The sequence below is a fragment of the Pinus tabuliformis genome, chromosome 1_2 (genome assembly GCF_031772625.1).
Source record: "Pinus tabuliformis cultivar Carrire ecotype Pingquan chromosome 1_2, CPIR1, whole genome shotgun sequence".
NCBI classification, from domain to species: Eukaryota; Viridiplantae; Streptophyta; class Pinopsida; order Pinales; family Pinaceae; genus Pinus; species Pinus tabuliformis.
Window position 1 is genome coordinate 823,016,576 of NC_142298.1, and position 21,963 is coordinate 823,038,538.

The following is a 21,963-nucleotide window of genomic DNA, read 5'->3' on the forward strand; positions in this document are numbered from 1 at the left end:
TCGTCTCCGGGTGCGATCCTCCCTGATCCGTCTGATCATCTTCTTCCTCTGTCTCCAGGGAAGACAACTTTTGACTCCAGTTAGAGACGCGCTCCCCTTCATCTGCCTATCCACCCAACTTCTGCACAGAAGTGTGGTCTGCCTTGGCCTTATCATCGTCTCCTTTCTCCTCTTCACGTCTATTTGTTCCATCTTTATCTTGTTCTCTTCCTTCTTCCGCTGCACGGTGGACTTGCTAGATCCCACTGTCAACTCTGTGGCATTGTGCTAATCTGCCAGATAGTGGTTGAGGATTGCTGCAATTGCATCATTTGTGGCCATGTATGGCAGGTTGTGCCACTTCTGCTCAGGGTCCTTCCGCGCCTGTATTGAGACATGGTGGAAGTCAGCCTTGAATTCCATGTACTCCTGCAACTTCTCAAAATTTGTAGGTGTCAGTCATGGCTTGCGGTTAATGGGCATAATGATGCTCATTTCCATCAAGATCTAGAAGATCTTGCTGTCCTTTATCCACTGAGGATCCTTCATCGTCCATAGTGAAGCGAACTTCACTGTGTCTAGTAGGTCCGGCGCGATGGGAAGAAAATGGCTATCTCCAGGTAGCTCCCATGCAACCACCACTATGGATAGCAATAGCCATGCATAGTGGAAAGTCTTACTGTGATCTTGTGCCTCACAGCAGTTTGTGAGGAACTCACTGCAGAGGTAGCACGCCCAGTTAAATTGAACGGCCTCTACGGACTGGGTCGCCAAATCTATCATTAGTGCTGACACTTCATCTGCACGAAACATCTACATGACCTTCCCTGCCAAGATTTGGGTCACCACTTTGATCGCGAGGTCAAAGATACTGAAATGGCATAACTGCGTAGTTTCTATATGAACTTGAATTTTTCCTTCATCGCCTCGGCAAGCACATGCTCGCCGGACTTTCCACCAAATTCCATGGAAAAATTTTCTCCTGTGTATGGTAGCTACATGATCATATGGATCAGCATGTCAGTGATGGTTATCGTCTCCTCCAACCATAGACACCCATCGTCCACCAAGCACATTAGCTACTTGATCACTACCATCGTGATAGCTGTATCATTGTAATGCGGCACCCATAACCGATTTAGGAGGCCTGCCTTTTCCATGGCTTTTAGCCACTTCCTTGACTCTAAAGCAGTCACTCCAGTATTTTTGTGGAAGACACGGTGCATAAGTTGCTCTGTCGCTAAATGAGGGAAGCGATCCGTGTCAACTAAGTCCCAGTCCTCCAACTTCAAAAGGGGTACACACCCCTAGAGCAGTCCCTCAAAGACAATTTGGTCTGGCAGGAGGGGTGTGTACATGGTGACCTTACTCTTGTCAATATCTTTGGGCACCTTCATCTTGCCCCTGCGTGGAGGAATGTCTTCAGGTAGCTTAGAGATGGGTTTTGACCCCTTAATTTGACCATCCTCCATTTCCACTACAATATGTTCATCATCCATGGGGATTTCTTCAACCATTTTGGCCTTTTCTTGCGCGGTGGGTTTTCCCGGCTGTGGCTGCTTCCTAGGTGATGCAACGCACTGGAAAATGCATTTTCTACTTGTCCTTCTTCGGTTTTGGACCCTCCTGGGTCGGTGTAGGCCTTGGCATGGGTGTCCTAGGGGATCTAGGCACTTCTACTGGTACTTTTGTAGGTGCAACTTCCGGTGCTACTCCCTCTACTACCATAGCTACGTCTGGAACAACTCCCTCAGCTGTCACTACTTCAGTGATCATAGTTTCTGTGAGCATCGACATGATGCTATGCAACAACTCCCGTGTCTCATTTGGCAACGTCTTAAATACTGAACTTGCTATCAAAACTTCAAATTTTTCACGGTTCATGTGCGCCTGTGAGCTCAACACCTCAATTCTCAAAATGCTAAGTGTTTTCTGCTGGGCCACCCTTTGTAATTTATAGGCATTTTCAAATTCAAATCTGACCATTCCCCCACAATCGATGCTAGATTTGCAATAGAGTTTCAAAGATCTAGTCCATAAATTCTGACTTAAATGCCGCCCCCCCGCTCCATTTGACTATTTTCTCATCCTCAAATCATGAACAGTGACTTTAACGGTCACTCTGCGACTCTCCTGCGCAGTTTCTCCGTTGGTAGCACAACTCCCTACGTGCTTCTATGGTCTATGTGACATTTCTTTGTTCCATGTAGTTCCCTAATTGCATAGCTCTCCGACGCGGATAGTGTAGTTTATAGTCTCGCGCTTCCTTTCAGCTGCCTAGAGCACTGAGACTGTGGTTCCCTCATATAGTCACCTAGCTGGATCACCGGTGTATGAATTCAATCGAATGCCATTCACCTTCCCTGGGAAGGGTTCTCCATTCAATTTGACCAGCTAAACTGCTCCACCATTGGTAATTTCCTTGATGACATACGGTCCCAGCCAGTGCATCCTAAATTTTCCTAGAAATTTATCAAATTTGCTATCATATAACAAGACCAGATCATTGATCTTGAAGGTGTGCAGTTTGATGTGCCGATTGTGCCACGCCTTTTCGTGCTCCTTTTGAACTTGTTGATGAAATCTAGCTAGAAATTGGTCCTCTTCAAGCTCTGCTAGCTGTGTGATCCTCTCTTCTAGGGCTCCCCGATCCACCATTTCTGTGAGTGCCTCTATGTGAAGACTAGGTACAATGTATTCCGTTTCCATTACAGCTTCTATGTCATACACGAGCTTGAATGGCGTTTTCCCAGTGAACTTCTTGCAAGTCATTCTGTAGGCCCATAGCATCGTGGATACGCACACATCCCAGTCATTTCTCTAAGCATTGCAGACCTATGTTAGTGTGCTCTATAGTATCTTATTGAATTATTCCACCTTCCCATTAGCCTGCAGATGATAAGGCATACTTTTCTGATGATACACCTAAAATTATTTTGTCAATGCGCTAGTTGTTTCGTTAAGAAAGTGCGTACGATGATCGCTCATCAAGATATTTGGACACCTGAATCTCATCAGGACATACTCAAAAATAAATTTTTCTTCTGTCGTGCATGTGCAATCCTTCACAGGCTGTGCCTCCACCCATCTGGTCAAATACTCAGTCACGGTGATGATGTACTGTGCACCCGTCTTCTTTCCTGGTGGCTGAATTGGTCCCACAAAGTCAATTGCTCATTTTTCGAATTGTTGTAATGTCACCTGCGGCATTAGAGGTACTTCATCCCTCTACGACAACCTGCCAGTCCTTTGAGATGTGTCACATTCCCTACAATATGCTTTCGAATCCTTATGCATGGTTGGCCACCACAACCTAGCGTGTAGTATATTCTGTGTTCTTGCTTTCCCTACATAATGTCCTCCCGCAGCTCCTCCGTGAGCCTCATCAAGGATGCTACTTTGTTCAAAGTTAGGAACATAATGTTGCAATATTTCAACTGTCCCCATTTTGTACAAGTGCCCTGCAATGATAGAAAATTATTCCGCGTGCACTACTACTTCCTTCTTCTGTTGACTTGTATAACCTTCTAGAGACGATCCCGATGTTAGGAAGTGGATAATATCTTCAAAGTGACTGTGCACGACGTGCACTGTAAAGAACTATGCGTCAGGAAGTCCTTCCTCCAAATTAGTAGGTTCCTCTCCAGTTTCAATGCGTGACAGATGATTAGGTCTCGCATTCAGTCATCCTGGTTTCACAATAACTTCAAAGTCATACTCCTAGAACAACAACAACCACCTACATATTTTCTCCCCCAACACAAGCTTGTTGACTAGGTACTTCAACGCGGAATGATTCGTATACATCTTAAAGTGTCCGCCCAAAAAATAGTGCCTGAACCTTTGGAGCTTGTACACCATAGCTAATCCTTCGTGTTTGTCGTGGAATAATATTTCTCTGCTTTAGACAGCTTCCTACTTGCGAACCCTATAGGATGATCCAGTTCTCCCTCATCTGCCTGTGTCAGCACGACCCCCAGTGTAATACATGATGCGTCCACGTGCACATGAAATTCCTTCTTCCAATCCGAGAAGACTAGGATTGGCGCAGTGACCATTTTCTTTTTCAGCACATCCAAGATATTCTGAGATTCATCATTCCAACAGAATGTAGCATCCTTTTCAAAAATTTCTCCATAGGCGCAATGATATGGCCATAGCTCTTGATGAACTTCCTATAGTATCTGGTATGCCCTAGAGTTTCGCGTAGCTGTTTCACACTCCTCAGCACCTCCAGGTTGATTATCACTATGATCTTCATGGGGTCTACCATCAATCCTTGTCTACATACCACATGGCCCAGCAAGATCCCAAAAGGGACACAAAACAGACACTTCTTCAGATTGAGCACGATCTAGTATCTCCTACATGTATCTAGTATCAAGCGCAGACTTGACACATTGTGCTTGACCAATCCAAACACTATCCAATCGTCAAAGTATACCTCCAGAAATTTATGAATGAAGTCTTTGAATGTTGCAATGACTACGTGGGAAAAGATCGCTGGCACATTCTTCATCCCAAAAGGCATTATAGTGTATTGACAACATCCCCATTCAGTCGCAAAGGTCATATTGATTCTATCCTCAAGCGTGATTTTGATCTGATGGTACCCAGAGAACCCATCAGTGAAAGAGTATTCTTCTTGGTCGCCTACATTATCCAGGACGTTGTCAGTGAACGGGGTCAGGAAAGGATCATGCACACAAGCGTCATTAAATTTCCTAAGATCTATGCATATCCTTATTTCTTCCTTCCGTTACTTTTCCTGAACCACTATTGGGCTTACCCAATCAGATTCTTCCATTGGTTCAATAATAGCTGTCACGAGCATCTTATCTAACTCAATGCAGCCCATTTCCTTATACTTCAGATTAAGGTGGTAAGGTATTTAGTTCATAGGTTTCGCGTCAGGTTTTAGGGTGATCTTCATGACACCCAGGTCTCATATTATTCCCTTTAGATTAGAAAACTTCGTGGGGAACAAATCCTGATATTCGCGGAGGAGCTTGGTGACCTTATCTACTGTCACGTCATCCCAATAGTCCCCAATCTTCGCAAATTTTGGTTCCGCCTTTGTGCCAGTGTTGACCTATCCAGTTTTCAACAGTGCTGTTATGTCCAGATTCTCTATCTGTGGTCCTTCAACCTCGCGGTGACCCTCGGTTCCCAGAATATTAATATTTCTAGGATCCTTGTCCTCTTTTGCAGTGGTCACATTATAGTATTCCAGCACGTGGCTCAGCTGGGTAGTCCAATCAGGTTGAATCTGGTCCAAAGGATCCTGCGGTATCCTAAATATCGCTGCTTTAACCTCTTGTAGTGCCACGTGAATATAGTCAAGCCCATCCTCAAAGCTGAATATCATTATAAACCCCTTGTGCAAGATGCCCCATTCTTCAGTGCCATGGTGGAGCTCTGTTTCTAGGTACCAATTCATTGGTATGACATCTAGGGTATGACAAAAAAGATGCACCTATTCAGGCTGGGGCTCCGCTCCATAAGCCTTAGTCCAGTTCGCCAGGTGATTGCGCGGATCATCCCTTCCATCATACTTGTCTATCATCCGTACTTTTTGCTGTCCAAAATGTATTCTCATCATCCTACTATATTCATGCTAATCACCAAAATTATCCTTGTGTGTACCCCACCGTCTTGTGGGAGTAGCGCGCAACACCCAATCCAAGGCCTAGAAGCAATGCTTCTCTGACACTTCTCTTTCAAATGTATCCAAAAATATATCCACATCAATCAACTCATCATAAGAAGGTAAATTCCTTACTTCTAATGACACGCAACTTAATGACTTGGCCATCATATTACAACGCAACGTAGATACTTCATGCAGCCGGTTCTACTAGTGCTCTAGTTCTTCATCTGAATCTGATGTGTAGGAGCTCTTGCAGTCCCATGCAATATGTCTGTTTGCTGTCGGATTTACCCAATCTTGGTCTTGCGCTGTTATCTTGTAAATCTCGTCCAAATTGTCATCACTTTCATAATCGCGGACCGTTCTGTATAGCGCAGTCCTTCTGCAGGATCTAGTGGCACCACTACACAAAGCAATTTCTTTTCAAATATCATCTTTCACTTCTTCAGGTTGATTACCCCATTTAGGTTAGTGGCCCAATCAATCCCAAGGAGCACAGGGTAGGGATTGCTATCATCCACATTCTTTATTACTTCAAAATCTGCCAGTGCACTCACGCCTTGGATGTCAACTGTTACCCCCTGCAGCCTCCCCATTGGGATAATTTTCTATTGATTCACCATCCTTAACTAGATCAAAGACTAGTGAAGCACAGGTCTCTCCATTCTTTCCCATATTTGCTTTGGCAAAACATTCTTGTCGGACCCAAGATCCAAGATAACTTGTTCCATTTTGTATTCCCCTATTTGTGCGGTGAGTCTCATCTCACGTCCAGTCCTTTCCTTATGCTTACCAAGCTTTCTGAATACACTCGGTTCACCAGTAGCGCTGTCCCTGCCAGCACACCGATTGATCAGTTCCTACAGTCCCTTTACAGCCTTACTATCACAGAGAAGTTTCATGCAGGTCTCTAAGAACATGGTAATTATGGATGGGTCCATTTCTTCAACTGGTTTCTCCTAACTTCCTGAGGTAGAGGCCTCAATGAAGATTTTCTTTGCTTCCATAAAGGTTTCTTTTACGTGCTCTAGATCAAACCCAGTCTCCTTTTCAGGTGCTTTGTAGACTCACTCACCTTATGCTGGTTGCTTCCCTTTATCCTCACTAGTCATCATTCCACTCCACAGCATAATGTTAATCTTAGGATCTTCCTCGCAAGGCTCAGCCCTCATCATCTGGAGGCTCTGCATCAGCTGCACCCCCTTCTCACGAATCTTAGCCAACAATATAGGAAAATCCTCAGTTGCATGGTCAAACTAAGTACAGTAGTGGCATGACAGTCTTGTTGGATTCAGACAGTATCTCGCGTAGTGTCATGGTCCTCCACAATTGTAACAAATCATCTGTCCCTGGCCTCTACCAGCCCCCCCCCCCACCTCGGCCTCAATTGTGCCCCTGATACTCACCTTGCGTTCCGCCCGCACCTTGGTCTGGAGGCCACGTTTATGCCTACACCCTGTATGCATGTGTCTTGTCCATCATTAACTCATAAATATGACAATTGTGCTCATCATGACCTAATGATTGACAGAATTTGCAGAAGAGCTGTTGCAGTGTCTCTACAAATTTCTGTAGCAAATGGCAATTGTCGATCGCATGTTTTCCAGCTACCTAGCATATAGCACACCATACCGTGGGTCCTGTACTTGGCCCTGTCGCAATCTCCGTCCTTAGAGGCATTTTTCCCCCTGCTACAACATAGTTCACAAAGACAAGACATTGATCCTTATTATGCCCCTGACCTTTGCATTTTAGGCACCAGACTTCTTCGCGTGCCTTCGATCGTGCTGTTCTGTCTTTCTTTAGACTTTGCATTTCGAGGCAAAGGTTCTACAACTGCGTGTGAATCTGCTGAACCCCTAGATTAGCATCCTGCATTGGTGTCTCATCACAATTTCTAAAGCTTCTGCCTGGGTCCCGATCTTCTGTTGTGATACCGCAACCTTAGGTGGGGCAGGAGTGAGGATACGAACCATTCACGGTGCTGCCCATCAGTTAGGTTCATGTTGGCTTCTCAGAACGTATACTTCAATCTTTGATCTAAATCCTAAGGTGTCTCGCTAGGCTTCATCATGATCTCCTTGAATACCACAATTGATTGCTATTGAGACCTAGGTCTACTGAATTCTCTATTCAGCGCAGATGTTGGGTTATCAATGTTGTACTTAATGCACCACATTAGTGTGGGTCCTACAAAGCACTAACCAACGTTGTTTTCTTCATTTGATCATCCATGATACCCTGATCTTCCCATAGAGCCTTCGTGATGAACCAAAACTGGTCTGGATCTTCATTTCCTATGCCCTTGAATACATGTAGCTTTACGGAGTTCACCATATTGAACAGTGGTGGAGTTGACGGTGGTGGGGGTGATGGGGTAAGTGGTGGAGGTGAGGATGGGGGCAATATTGATGGATGGGATGAGGATTGAGGTGGTGTAGGTATTCGCGGGAACCCTTGTCTTATCAATTGAATAACACTTAGTGGGGAAGCCTGCGCTGTTCCCTCGTTGTCACTTAGGGGAGGCTCAATCAGCAAGCTATACTTAAGAAATTTTCTTCCTCCATCCATGAAAGACCTTCCACTTCACGTAGCTCCAAACATCAAGGTAACTGCATGACCCTCTTTTCACACAAGAGCATATTAATTCAAGTATTTAGTGATTTCAAATACTTACCTCGAAGTACATTGAAGAAGCGGTGCTCTACTTTGTTGTAGCCGACCGAAGTATCAACCGTGAACTCTGTTACAAACCCCCCTATGATACAGTCGAGCTAGTGATCGACAACATGTGCAATCTTATCTCCATAGGCTTCCAATCTCTGCACTAGTTCCGGGGCCCAGACAATCGGATTGTCAAGCCTCCACCTTCCCTGGCCATCTACGAACTTCGCGATCCACTCGTATAATTCAACCAGGAAGGAACAAAAGAATATTTCATGAATCTCTATGTATATATATATGCCTAACCACTGTTCCTTTGTTAATCATGGGTTCCTATTTTCTTGCGCTATGAATTCGTGGATCTTCCTATCCAACTAGTCTTCAATCTCCTTCTTAGTTGGGTTCCAATGATGCGATATCACACATATCGTTATGCAGATCTTGGTCCCAACAATGTAACCATTTTTTTGGCTTAATGGGCCCTAACCTAGGTTCAGCGTTAGTCAGCCAAGAAAATGCCTACACTACTGGCCCTTTCAGCATCAATCTGCAGAGCACAGACCGAAGTCTCACCTGAAGCAGTATGGGGGGATGTAGGAACCAAGTTTCAGCACCCTAAGATGGTTTTTATTTCTATTCTATACCTTAAACCCTTCCTTCACATAGATTGATAAGCCTTTAGGGCTTATCGATGTACTTTCTCTCCATCTCTTAGAACCCTCACGAAGGTATACGATAGTCCTTCATGCAACCCTACCTAGTGGCTCAGGTACTTACGCGTGTTTGTTACTGTGTTAGTGTATAATTTCCTGAATTATCTTAAGTGTTCGCCAAATTTACCATGTAATTAAGATTATCTTCGCATAGACATATATCCTTATTTGCGTTCATATAACTGATAGAAACATATACATTCGCGCATCAAATTAGCATTATAACATAAACCCTTAACTTAACCTAATATAACTGCATGCGATCCACAGAGGAAAAATACACAGTAATTTCATAATATATCTCTTTATTGATGATTCAGATTTTCAATACAGACTCTATCTGCCTTGCGCACACAACTACAGGGGTCCACGCACTCAGCTGCAGATTTCTACCCTAGGCCTCTGTGCACTCAGCTGCAAAGCATCTTCCTATGCTAAGACTCTCACTCTTAGCTTGTCATAGATTCTTCAATGACTCTAAATTACTTTGAACTACTAAAATACTCTTCTGACACTTCTTTTTATACAATCCCATGGTTTGTGGACCATGGGTAGATCCTCTACAGCTGACATGAATTTTACAAAATAAGGGTGAAAAACCCTTAGTGACTCTTTACATCTTCATGCTTTGCGACCACAAAATGCGGAGACTTTACATTATTTATACAAAACTTGGGCTTTCGGCCCCAAAACTTAGGCTTTTAGCCCAAAAATGGCTCTTAGGAGAACCCGTTCCCAACAACATCTCATAAATAATTCCAAGAGGTTGCGGATGAAAATAGTGAGGTTTCCTCCTCGTCCCTCTACTCATATTAAGTTTCCCACGAGTCCATGACATGGGGGACAACTTTGAGGAGTGAAAAAGTGATATTTTCTTTATCAAAAAAATTACGGATAGAAAAATATCCTTTCAATAGATTTAACCATCTATCTAGGGCATTCACATCTATCTGGCCTTCAAAGATAGGAATGTCAAATTTAACTTGTACCTTAAAGGGGGTGGCACCTCCGAAGTGAATTCTATATGAAGATTCTTCACCCACTAATACCCACAGAAGGATCAGAGAAAAATTATCCATCATCTCGTTCCTTTGTTGATCAAGGGCCTCTTCAAGAAACATTTTGAATGAATCTCTTGCTCCCCCATCTTTCATTTCTTCTTCCATGGGAGGTCGTTAGGGTAGGGAAGGTCGGTCTTGGAAAGGTTTAACCAGTTCAATTCTCAACTCCTTAGACCCAGACCTTGTTAGGGACATGCACACAAAAAATATAGAAAGAGAAAACCAATATGATACCATTGATCAAGATTTATATCGGAATGAAATGAAGCATAAATTGAAAGAAGAACACAAAGATACAACGAAACAAAAATTCAATTAAAATAAACAGAAAGTGTTTGAAACTGTTTCCATACATAAGATAAAAAAACTAGCCCAGGCAATTGTATTTTATCTCTAAGAAGAGATGTGATGGCTACATACCTTCGGAACTATGTTACAATGAGGCTCACAAATTTTTTTATCATTAAGAAACAATGGAAAACCCTAAACATCCAAAAATCTGACCCTAGAAGATGAAGTGCCAAAAGTTTGTAGGCCGCATTGGGGTTAGTTGGAACATCAACTTCCTAGGGTCATAAATTTGGCATACGATCTTCATTTTGCATGTACGATACCTCATTAGAAATATATATCCAAGGAAAACAAATTTCAACTTCAAACCCATATCACAAGTTTTGGGTCTACCCATTTTCCAAAATAACACCGTTTAGGGCCACAAAATGACTTTGGAAGTTTAGGACTCAAAAATCCTACCAAAATTAGAAAATTGTGTTGGAAATTAGGGAACTGAAAGGTAACATGTTAGGGGTCCAAGTGGAATAGGAGGGTGGCGACCAATATCCACCTAGATCACATGTAGAACAAACTACCACTCCTTGTATATGTTTCACTTCATCTTTGATTCAAGTATGACGAGCTTCTTCATAATAAGGTTCAACAACGAAGACTTCTTTAGATTTTACACAACTGATGTAGAAACGTCAAGGTCGCACACTAATTGTCACAGTTAAGAAAATAGGTTGTTACTTAATGTATATGACCATATTTATTAAATAAGGTCCGTTATGCAGTTAGTGTGTATTCAATAAATTCAATATGGTCTCATTAAAGAAGGTCCACAAGGTAGTTGATGTAACCTCATAACAAAACTCCATTAGGTGGTTATGATTTGGGATATATATAAATTATTTATATTACTAGAGAATATGTGGTGCTAGGTAATTAATATTGTACTGTAGCTTTGCTCAATTGAAGGTTTCCCCTTTGAAAATGTAAGAAAACATTGCTTCTTATTTAAAATATGAATATATGTTTTCCTTTCGTTGTTGCTTCAACACTTTGGTTATATTTATTTACTTTTTGAATTTACATTTCTATCAATATTTCTTTGATTTTTTTGTTTTAGCTATCAAGGTACACCATCTTAGCACCTAAATCTACCTTAGGCTGAAGGAAGGCAAAATTTCAGGGTAACCACAAACCACGCTCAGTCTGGTAGCTAGCCATACCAAAACAGGAGAGGGCTCTCTTCGAATCATGCTCAGCGAATAAGTAAACGGAATGGTCTGAGATGACTAACAGTGAAATATTTATCTTAGGCTAGTAAGTAAATATGGATACAAGAAACAATTTTTTATGAATGACTAAGTTTCTGGGATGGTATGGGACCAATGGACAGCAATGAACAGAGAATTTAATACAAAGGCACATATTACTTCGTGAGGCAAGACAGGCGGAAAGTCTAGCAATTTAGTTTGAAATAACATGGAATGGAGGAATTGCTTAGGAGGGTGAAAAGGGCATAAGGACATGAATCCTTTTCAACAGAAGAAGAACATTGAACATGAAATTTTCCCACAAGCAGAGCAATAAAAATGAATTCTACCTTATCTAACTTAGAAAATTTCACTGGAACTGAATATGAAATGAACTGTGAAACATTACAAAATACATATGAAACATAAGAGACACATTTTCTACACTCACAACCACATGAATCTCATGAAATAGAGCCACTGCCTTTCGTTACTCTTCTATCAAAATATACAATGAAGAACTGAGTTTCTCTCCCACAGTCTCCCAGAAATTACAAGCCAACCAACCCTTTGCAAATGGTTTGCACACAATAATAGACTATGCCATGAGGAAATAGAACGACGAAGAGTTGGGGAGTTTCTCAAATCATTACAAAATGGAGATGGAAAGCCAACCATGAGCTACAGGTGCGGCGTTACAAGGATGACAAACGGCTTGGGTGACCGTTTGCCTTCCTTTGCGACTTGGATAGAAGCCAAACTCTTTAAAATTTTCCTTAGTTGTGAAAAAAGTGAAGTGTAGATGAGCGGCCCCACTTGGAGAAAGTCGCGAATCAAAATTTCGCGAAACGGAGGTGAATTTGGCCCTTTTCTCTATATGCGCCGCGCCACTTTGGAGGCTGTTTGGAGGCACCTGCAGGAGTCCAAAATGTGCCCAAGTGTGCTTTTTGGAAAGCCTGGCCTGTCTACTTTCCAACCCAAGTGGAATTTCTGAATTTGGTGCTCATTTTCCCCTCAAAATATTCATTCTCCCAAGACTGCTTCCTGTGTGTCAAAATAGGGGTAGAGAGGTCATTTTTTGGGTGTTTTTTGACCTCCTGGAGACTCAAATCATGCCCAAATTTCTTGTACAAGCACCATTGGTCGTGATTTTTCATGATAAATCCAAAAATGCAAGCCATTTCCAATTTGGAGCTCCCAATTCTAAGCGCCGAGCCAGTCGCGCGGCGCACAGGGAGAAAAAACCTGTGTTTTGACCAAAAAATTACCATGTAACCAAAATTGCCCCAAATTTCTTGAAATTTGGGCTGGAGGTTCTCTATGAAGTGCTATGCTATGCCTAAGAAGCTTCAGCCAAGATTCAAAGCTGATCTTTCTCTTTTGCTTCTTTTTCCTCTTTTGTTGCTTTGCTCAATTTTGCCTTCAAGCTCTTTATCCAGGCCTTTGCACTCATATTTTGTGCCCTGTAATGGAAAGCCATTTGTCTTAGTAAGGCATGGTCCTTATCAACCTTGTCCAGCAGCCTCTCTAAGTGCATGTTAACTCTCTCGAGATTGGCCTCCCGGTCCTCATTGATCTCTTGCTCCAATGACGTGAGCTCAACTCTTCTCCTTTGTGCAGCTTGGCGATGCTCACGAATTCTTTTTAGCTCCCTGATCGCTCGCTGATCCTCAATCTATTTGTTCCTCTGCTCTAGATATTTCATGTTCCATTTGGCTCTTTCTAAATCAAGGGACAAGGCTTCAATCTCTGATTGCTGCTCCTGGATTATCTATCTAAGCTCTGCATTTGTCGGTTCTGTATCTGTCTCATCATCATGAAGGAGAATGAATTCGGTCTCTCGTTCACCGGATGGCTCACCTGAAGGCCCCTCATCATGCATTGGCTCCTTACCTCTGTCCTGTTCCTGTGTCATCGATGCCGAAAGCGAGGCCCCTTCCACCCGAGGTGGAGATAACACTCGCTTTGTCGCTGCAAACAAATGTCTACTGCCTCTCTGATAGGTGACGAATACTGGCATAGTAGCAGCCTCATGGCACTCATACTAGTGAGAAGGACCACCTATCTCATGCTCTGCCTCTGATAATACCTATGGACTGCTGAAGAAGTCACGTGAGATGAAGTCCTCCCAAGCAATGCCTTGCAATCCCAACTGATGATCCACCAAAATCTGGATAAGAGCAAAGTGATAAACACTGTTAAGTTGCTGCTGAGGGGTCTTATGCTGCATGAAAGTGTTCATTCTCTCTATGTTCCTGCAAATGAAAAATGGGAGGTTCATCATCCGCACCCTGGTAAAGTGCATGAGCAACCTGATGTGATAGGCATATAGACGAGAGAACCTCCCCTCACAGCTGAAGTACTTCATGATCAACCTCATGAGTGGAGCATACTCATTTCTCAAATATCGGAATGGAAAGACTCTTATGAGCTGCCTCAAACAATTGGCCTTAATGTAAGGCTCATAATGTTGCCTATCCACCTTCTGTTTCTTGTGCCATTGTTCTCCAACATTTGGTATGCCTGTTGCCACTGAGATAGTTTCGGGTGTCAATGTGAAGGTGACCCTGGCCAAGATAGACTGACCTCCATGTAGGTGAAGCACAAAAAGACGGGCCAACTCATGATGAACTCTAAAATTAGCCACCCTTTGACAAAATTCAAAACATGCTAGGTGCTGGAAACATGACATAGCAAGAGCGCATGCCTGCAATTCAGTGAGGGTGTTTGGCTCATACCTAACATGTTTTCCACTCTTGTGATGTCTCCTGGGAGCCTGTTCTTTCAGGGATGTATCACTTTGAGTCTCCACCTCATACTCTGATGAACCCTCAGATGCCATGACTGCTGTTTATGTACTGTGCTTGGACTGCCCTTTGATGATGGTGAAACTAGGTGTTGTTGTGATATCTGCCACCAAGGGGAACAATGAAACAAAAGGGAGTATTAGGAGGGGAGTAATGTGATGGGAATAGGGGTTATGGGGAGAAGTTTGTTTAGGGATATATATGGGGTTTGGGTATTTGATAGGGTAGGTTTTTGGGGTTTTGACAAGGTAGGGTTTTGGGGTGTTTTGTTGACAAATAAGAGGAGGGGAAAGAGAATAGGGTTTGGTAGTGTTTTAGGGTAGGGATAATAGGAAAAATGGGAAAGGGAGGATAGGGAAAAATGGTAGGTGATAATGGAAACTTGGCCTCAATATCACAAATATGCAACCCTAGGAACAATGGCCTTTGGTGTTTTCTTGTGGTTGATTTTATGAGTTTTGTTGCATTCAAACATAGCCATAAACCACCATATCATTTATAAACTTTGATGAACAAGTCATGTCATAGAGCCTACCTTTCAATTTGACGGGCTTCACAAAAAATTTGAGGTGATTTGGCACGGTTTTGGCCCTTTGTGGGTGTGCACCATGCGCAAAACCCAGTGCGCCACGCCCTGGGTGTGTGCCACGCTCGTTGAAAAAATACATTGAGGGGTGGCTCTGTCTACGCCACGCCCTCTGTGTGTGCCGCGCCCCTGTGTATATGCGCCACGCCCTAAAAACCGCCTCCAACCTTGCTCCAAACACGCACGATGCACACTCAAAGACTTTGCAATGTTTCCCTATGCCTTGATTTGCACAATGACTTTGATTTTTTGGTGGAAACTTGTATATAAAGACTTGGAAGTCATGGGTTAAATTTTTCTTTTCAAAAGCCCATTTTTCTAATGTTATGTTTTGACACTTCTTCACTGACTTAAAGCAACACTGATTTTCACTTTTCCTTTGGAATTTTGGCTCAAATGATGAAATTTTCGGCACTCTTTGCAGGGATTGCATGACAGGGCATTTGGCCACAGAAACCATGAATGCATCTAAAGAAATCAACTGACGACTTTTTTGAAAATTTTATCACCAATGACACTGTTTGACTTTTCTTCAAAACAGAGTTTTGAAGAACAGTCGAAGTTTATCAATATGACGATGAAACTCTCTGAATCATTACTTTGTAAGGGCCTCACTCTGGCTTGCATGGCTTTACTGGACATATTTAAAGACCAAATTGATTAATCCCTAGACCTAATGATCGAAAATGACTTTTGTCCATTAAAGGACCAGACCTTGACTGTCATGGACTTTAGTGATCATTGACCAAAGACCTAAGCCAGCAGGAGCCAGACATGAGGGGAAATGACTAGCATGACCTTTTCCGTTAGATTATGGCATGCCCCTAGCGGAATGTAGCTGAGTGAATGGAGCGGGACACCTAAAAATGAAATGCATAAGGAGTTTTGATCTTTGACGGAGGACTGACCAGACCGACTCTAACATTGGCTCCAATGGGGGATGGTAGCTCCTTGGAGGTGCCAAGAACTGCAGATCTTTGGGTGAGCAGACAGTGCCTTCATCCATTGGGCTATGGAGTCATTGTTTCGACAATCAACACAAGACTTTAACACATTTATTGACTGAAACTTGACTTAAACCAACTTAATTATGAAACCAACATGACTGAAAAAACCGACTCAATGCAAAAGGAAATGACTCATGACTGACTTAACTAAAAAAAGAACTGACAAAACTTATTCAATGGTAGCAGTCCATCAAGATTCGAGGGTTTCAAATCATGATGACAGCCACCTGCATATTAATGCAATATGTACAATCATGTGTAATGTGTCTTCCAATATAACCAATCAAGCAGATGCCTTCTTGATTGATTCTTCTGATCAGATCTCCTGGTCAACAACAGATACTGATAACTGGGCATCCAAAAACACAGTCAACCATGATCTCCTTCATCACTAAATACTGCAATAATCACCTTCACTGCTGACTGCAACAGATTTGCCATTGGATCATGAAAAACATGAAGATTTACCTCGTGTTTAGGAAACAAGATGTCTTTTTCTTTTGATGCTGATCTTCCTTCACAATGTTCTTCAGAAAAAGTATGGTCTTGGTCCTCAAAAATTTCTGAACAACTGGATGAGCAGATTTCCTCTTCGAAAAACATTTCAAAACATGAGACATATGAGGAAGAATCTGAAAGGGAATCCTGAATAGTCTGGTTTTCTAAAGTATGAATATATGGTAGGTCATCTTCATACGATATGACAGCCAGATTCTCATCAAATTCATCAATCATGAGAAAAGAAACTTCAGATGTTTTTTGAAACCTAACACTAACATTTCTATCATCTACCATAAATTCGTCCAGAGGAACTTTTTTACTTTCTTGAGCAACGATCTCATCTTGTTGTTCATAAGCTGACTGGATTACCTCTTCATGAAGACTGTGTTCTGCTGACATGAGAAAATTCGAATCCAAAACTCTGTCTTCTTCATCCCAGATGATTTCAGCAGCAGAGTTCTCTTTCATGGGACTTAGTACAAGGTTTTCTTGGTCATCACAATCTGAATCTGAATCTAAAATGGGTGACTTGACATTATCACATTCTGGAATTAGAACTGGACTTCCTTGCATGCTGTCTTCTTCTATGGACAGATCTGAACCGACACTTTTTCTTTCATCACTTTCAGCCATATGGAACTCTTCAACCTGCTGATCTATTTCATGTAATTCATGTTGACTGTCAAGATGCAAAATTCCTTCATTTTCCACTGTACAAAGATCTTGATTCTGCTGCAACGTTTCCTGAGCATCTTGATGGGACTCCTCTAGTTTCTCTTCATGTTGCTAAAATGGATTCTCGTACAAGGCTTCCATGATCTCATCATCCATAAAATTATCATCCTCATAGTATTTTTCAAGGCTTTCAATAAAAGTAGAAGCATGTTTGCAACAGTCATGAACTAGATTTAATGATGGATAAGATTCTTGATATCTTTCAATGAACAGGGCATGAAAATCCTTTAAACAGTAAATACAAGCAGGCGGCAAACTTTCATACCAAGATTGGGCTTCACCTTCCAGAGTGGCCAGGAATATCTTCATCAAGCAATCTTCAGGAAAATCAACCTTCAACTTGTGAATATGCATGTGAAATCGAACTAGATGTAAAGTAGCGTCCTTCTTACCATCATCTTTAAACGTAGGTAGATTCCTTGACCAATATACCTTCGGAAATTTATTTGGAAAACCTGGGATGTGATCTCGGCTCATGGGAGCATATATTCTTGCAACCCGCTCCATTTTGAAAATCTCAAAGCTACTGATCTCTCTGCAGTGGAGTCACCATGAAGCACCGATTGCTGGATTCTTCAGTGAAAGGAGTCACCAGGTGAATGATTTCAGTCGTCTTCTTATGTCTGATCGTTGTTCACCATCAACCATCAGATCTGAGCTTGATAGATGTACTGGGGCAGAACAATATTCAAGCAAACCATTTTGGTCCCCAGCGGAGTCGCCACTATGTTAGCACCTAAATCTGCCTTAGGCTGAAGGAAGGCAAAATTTCAGGGTAACCACAAACCACGCTCAGTCTGGTAGCTAGCCCTACCAGAATAGGAGAGGGCTCTCTCCGAGTCACGCTCAACGAATAAGTAAACGGAATGGTCTGAGATCACTAACAGTGAAATATTTATCTTAGGCTAGTAAGTAAATATGGATTCAAGAAACAATTTTTTATGAATGACTGAGTTTCTGGGATGGTATGGGACCAACAGACAGCAATGAACAGAGAATTTAATACAAAGGCACAGATTACTTTGTGAGGCAAGACAGACAGAAAGTCTAGCAATTTAGTTTGAAATAACGTGGAATGGAGGAATTGCTTAGGAGGGTGAAAAGGGCATAAGTACATGAATCCTTTTCAACAGAAGAAGAATACTGAACATGAAATTTTCCCACAGGCAGAGCAATAAAAATGAATTCTACCTTATCTAACTTAGAAAATTTCACTGGAAATGAATATGAAATGAACTGTGAAACATTACGAAATACATATGAAACATAAGAGACACATTTGCTACACTCACAACCACATGAATCTCATGAAACAAAGCCACTGCCTTGCATTACTCCTTTGTCAAAATACACAATGAAGAACTGAGTTTCTCTCCCATAGTCTCCCAGAAATTACAAGCCAACCAACCCTTTGCAAATGGTTTGCATACAATAAATAGACTATGCCATGAGGAAATAGAACGACCAAGAGTTGGGGAGTTTCTCAAATCATTACAAAATGGAGATGGAAAGCCAACCATTAGCTACAGGTGCAGCGTTACAAAGATGACAAATGGCTTGGGTGACCGTTTTCCTTCCTTTGCCACTTGGATAGAAGCCAAACTCTTTAAACTTTGCCTTAGTTTCCAAAAAAAGTGAAGTGTAGATGAGCGGGCCCACTTGGAGAAAGTCGCGAATCGAAATTTCGCGAAACGGAGGTGAATTTGGCCCTTTTCTCTATATGCGCCGCGCCCAATTCTATATGTGTTGTGCCACTTTGGAGGCTATTTTGAGGCACCTGTAGGAGTCCAAAATGTGCCCAAGTGTGCTTGTTGGAAATCCTGGCCTGTCTACTTTCCAACCCAAGTGGAATTTCTGAATTTGGTGCTCATTTTCCCCTCCAAATCTTCATTCTCCCAAGACTGCTTCCTGTGTGTCAAAATAGGGGTAGAGAGGTCATTTTTTGGGTGTTTTTGACCTCCTGGAGACTCAAATCATGCCCAAATTTCTTCTGCAAGCACTAGTAGTCGTGATTTTGCATGCTGAATCCAAAAATGCAAGCCATTTCCAATTTGGAGCTCCCAATTCTAAGTGCCGTGCCAGTGATGCCGCACACAGTGAGAAAAAACCTATGTTTTGACCAAAAAATTACCATGTGACCAAAATTGCCCCAAATCAAGGATAATTTTAGGGGCGAATGTTCGCCCTTTGGCGAAATTAAGGGGTTTTAAATTTTAGTGGGCGAATATTTTGTATCATAGTACATTTTTACAAATCACCTCAAATAGCCCACCTTATTTTAAGGGAGAGGGTAAAAAAGGTAAATTTAGCCCTTGAAACTAGGACTTACAACCTTCCATTCGCCCATTTTCAAGAATAGGTTTTATTTAAGTGAATCCATTCACCCATTTTCAAGAATAGGTTTTATTTAAGTGAATCCTATGGGCCAAATACCATATTTATAAAAGAGGTATGGTAAATTAATAAAAATATAAATAAATGAGAGATATGGTAAATAAATAAAACATTTTTTATATTTACTCCATAAGTCACCTTATATACATGTAAGAGTGTAAACAAATAAAAATATAAGTAAAGTGGATGTATGGTAAATAAATAAAACGTTTTTTATATTTACTCCATAAGTCACCTTATATACATGTAAGGGTGTAAACAAATAAAAATATAAGTAAAGTGGAGGTATGGTAAATAAATAAAACATCTTTCTATACTTACTCGAAAGGTATGGTAAATAAATAAAAATATAAATAAACTAGACGTATCGTAAATAAATAAAACCTCTTTTTATATTTAGTCCATAACCCTCGTTCTATTTATGAAGGCTCAAGAAAGAGGCTTTATTTAAGTGAATCCTATGGGCCAAATACCATATTTGTAAAAAAGGTATGGTAAATTAATAAAAATATAAATAAACGAGAGGTATGGTAAACAAATAAAACATTTTTTTATATTTACTCCATAAGTCACCTTATATTTACGAACACTCAAAAAATGGGTTATATTTAGGTGAAACCTATGGCCAAAATACTATGGGACAAATACCATGGACTAGATTGTTATTAATACCATGCAAAAAACCATTATTAACCCTAATATTAGAATTAATAAAAACAAAAATGGCACATGGTATTGACCCATGGTATTCACCAAAATGTCACATGGTATTGACCCATGGTATTCACCTGGAATGTAGCCTATTTAAATGGGGGAATTAAACCAGCATGTAGCCTATGCTAAGATTCACTAGGAATTTACAAAGTTTTATTATTTAGTGAAAGACTCGCCAAGATCTTACAAGATTTTATAATTTAGTAAAATATTCGCCATGCCTAGTGAAAGATTCGCCAAAAAATTATATATACATATTATATTATTGATAAAATCGCCTTCCATTTTTCCTATATACCATGGAGATTCGCCCATTTATTATATTTATAAATTTAGGGGGGGTTCTTAAAATTTTCCCTGCCCCAAATTTCTTGAAATTTGGGCTGGAGGTTCTCTATGAAGTGCTATGCTGTGCCAAAGAAGCTTCAGCCAAGATTCGAAGCCGATATTTCTCTTTTGCCTCTTTTGCCTCTTTTGTTGCTTTGCTCAATTTTGCCTTCAAGCTCTTTATCCGGGCCTTTGCACTCATATTTCGTGCCCTGTAATGGAAAGCCATGTGTCTCAGTAAGGCACGGTCCTTGTTGGCCTTGTCCAATAGCCTCTCCAAGTGCATGTTAACTCTCTCGAGATTGGCCTCCCGGTCCTCATTGATCTCTTGCTCCAATGACGTGAGCTCAACTCTTCTCCTTTGTGCAGCTTGGTGATGCTCATGAATGTTTTGTAGCTCCATGATCGCTTGTTGATCCTCAAGCTGTTTGTTCCTCTACTCTAGATATTTCATGTTCCATTTGGCTCTTTCTAAATCAAGGGACAAGGCTTCAATCTCTGATTGCTGCTCCTGGATGATCTCTCTAAGCTCTGCATTTGTCGATTCTGTATCTGTCTCATCATCATGAAGGAGAACAAATTTGGTCTCTCGTTCACCTGATGGCTCAGCTGAAGGCCCCTCATCATGCATTGGCTCCTTACCTCTGTCCTGTTCCTGTGTCGTCGATGCCGGAAGCGAGGCCCCTTCCACCCTAGGTGGAGATAACACTTGCTTTGCCGCTGCAAACAAATGTCTACTGCCTCTCTGATAGGTGATGAATACTGGCATAGTAGTAGCCTCATGGCGCTCATGCTGGTGAGAAGGACCACCTATCTCATGCTCTTCCTCTGATAATACCTGTGGAGTGCTGAAGAAGTCACAGGAGATGAAGTCCTCCCAAGCAATGCCCTGCAATCCCAACTGATGATCCACCAAAATCCGGATAAGAGCAAAGTGATAAACACTATTAAGTTGCTGCTGAGGAGTCTTATGCTGCATGAAAGTGTTCATCCTCTCTGTGTTCTTGCAAATGAAAAACGAGAGGTTCATCATCTGCACCCTGGTAAAGTGCATGAGCAACCTGATGTGATAGGCATATAGACGAGAGAACCTCCCCTCATAGCTGAAGTACTTCATGATCAACCTCATGAGTGGAGCATACTCATTTCTCAAATATTGGAATGGAAAGACTCTTGTGAGCTGTCTCAAACAACTGGCCTTAATGTAAGGCTCATAATGTTTCCTGTCCACCTTCTGTTTCTTGTGCCACTGTTCTCCAACATTTGGTATGCCTGTTGCCACTGAGATAG

The 21,963-nt window shown here is 41.7% G+C and overlaps 1 protein-coding gene across 1 annotated transcript in view; it reads right to left on the minus strand.

Annotated features, from left to right (window-relative positions):
- LOC149208458 (ABC transporter C family member 3-like) overlaps positions 1-21,963 on the minus strand; it is a 62,536-nt gene that overhangs the window by 629 nt on the left and 39,944 nt on the right. The window lies entirely within an intron of this gene.